We start from the raw sequence: 1,757 nt of genomic DNA, 5'->3' as shown, positions 1-1,757 counted from the left end.
CAGACAATGACAGGGGAGAGAGCGAGAGCAAGAAAGCTCACTCCCATAGGGATCAATCAATTATACCCCAATCTAATCATGATTAGCCGTGGCCATTCGGCCAATCACGAGTGGACAGGGGGTGTGGCCAATTGTTGGTTGTCATAGCTGCATGTGGGGATAGGCTATACGTTTGGGACCTCGCCTGCAGTCATCTGACCCAAACTCCAGGTACTTCATTGTGTACGTGACTGGTCGCAAGTGGGCCAGAGTGTGGAGCCATGAGGTCTAGCTTCTAGCATGGAAGTGTGAAGAATGTGGGTTATAAAGTTGTTCAGGCCATCTGGCCCACCATTTGGCTTGCAACAGGAAATAAGGCACAGCCTGTTATTAGAAAGACATCCCAGGAGAAGGCAGGAAACTTTTAAAAATCAATATGTCTATACAAATCCAACCTTTAACATTTACGTATTGCTTTATACTCTGCATAGCACTTCCCAGGCATCATCTCAGTAATTCTTACAACTCCTTAAGGTAGGTTGATTTTATTATCTCCAAATTGCTGGCAGAAACTCAGGGAACGTATGCTGCCTAAAGCCACCAGTGACATTGTGGCAAATTTCCCCCATACCTGACATAACACCAGTCAGACCCTGAGTGACAGCAAAAGCTATACACCCCAAGTCAAACCTAGGATGCCTTAGGATCAGTTCGCACTTCTGTGCTTATTCTTCATTGATTCAAGTGACTACCTACGTGTGCTAATGAGCCACCATTAATTTAATTGCCAGAACTCCCAGATCATCCGATATCAACTCCAACAACCAAATCACATCAAAATTAGAGTTGACATAGAAATATATGGGGTACTTCCGGTCTATGGATTGGCGATGGCGGTCGCTCTCCCCAGAGCTTGGGGAGGCGATTAGCATGGAGGGGTGCCACCTCAAGTGGCACTCCCACGGAGCCTTTGTGAAAGGCTCCAGGCCAGAGAGCTTTGAGGGATAGCCTCTTTGACGGCTTGCTGCCGGAGAGTCGAGGCTTCTCTCCACTCTGACTGTCCTACCAATGAGTGGCCTTAGGGCACAAGCTAACCCGACCAGGACAAGCGGGGGAGACCGAGCGGAGCAACGATTGATGTGAGCGAGGTCAGGAATGTGACCAACAATGAACGTGAGTTCTAAGTAAATGAACTTTGATAAACGGCACCCCCCCCGTGGGAAAAGCGGAGCGCAAAGAGGGACGCCTCTGAAGTGCAAGGACAGATAAATGCAGCGAAGGGGGGGTGGGAGGAAACAGACAGCGTGTGTATTTTGAAAGACTTACTTGAGTGCAAATAGCAAATTGACAAGTGCTTCGAGCCTGGGAGAAGCTGTTTGAGTGTAAATAAAGTTGAAAAATGGCAGCATCCCGAGGAAAGTTTAAAGCGAAGCCTGGTACTCAGAGTCCGAGGCCGGAAGAGGGAGCTGACGTCATGAAGCGGTTAGCGGATATGCTCAAGCCAGTGATGGATCAGCTCGATGGTATTAACCAGCAACTGACCTCGTTAAATCAAAACTTCCCTTCACAACAGCGACAGCTGGCAGAAACAGGAAAAAAGTGGAGCTGGTGGCTGAGAAAGTTACAGAGATGGACACCTCAAGCAAGAAGATGAAGAAAAGAATGGGTGAATTGGAAATGAAACAAAATCTTCAAGAAAATCGTTTGCTGCAGTTGCAAATGGAAAAGGCTAATATGATTCTCAGGTACCAGGGGGTTCCTGAGACAGAAAAAGAAGA

Source organism: Gekko japonicus, unplaced genomic scaffold (genome assembly GCF_001447785.1).
Source record: "Gekko japonicus isolate JY-2015 unplaced genomic scaffold, Gekko_japonicus_V1.1 scaffold2021, whole genome shotgun sequence".
Lineage (NCBI taxonomy): Eukaryota > Metazoa > Chordata > Lepidosauria > Squamata > Gekkonidae > Gekko > Gekko japonicus.
This window is presented reverse-complemented; position numbering follows the sequence as displayed.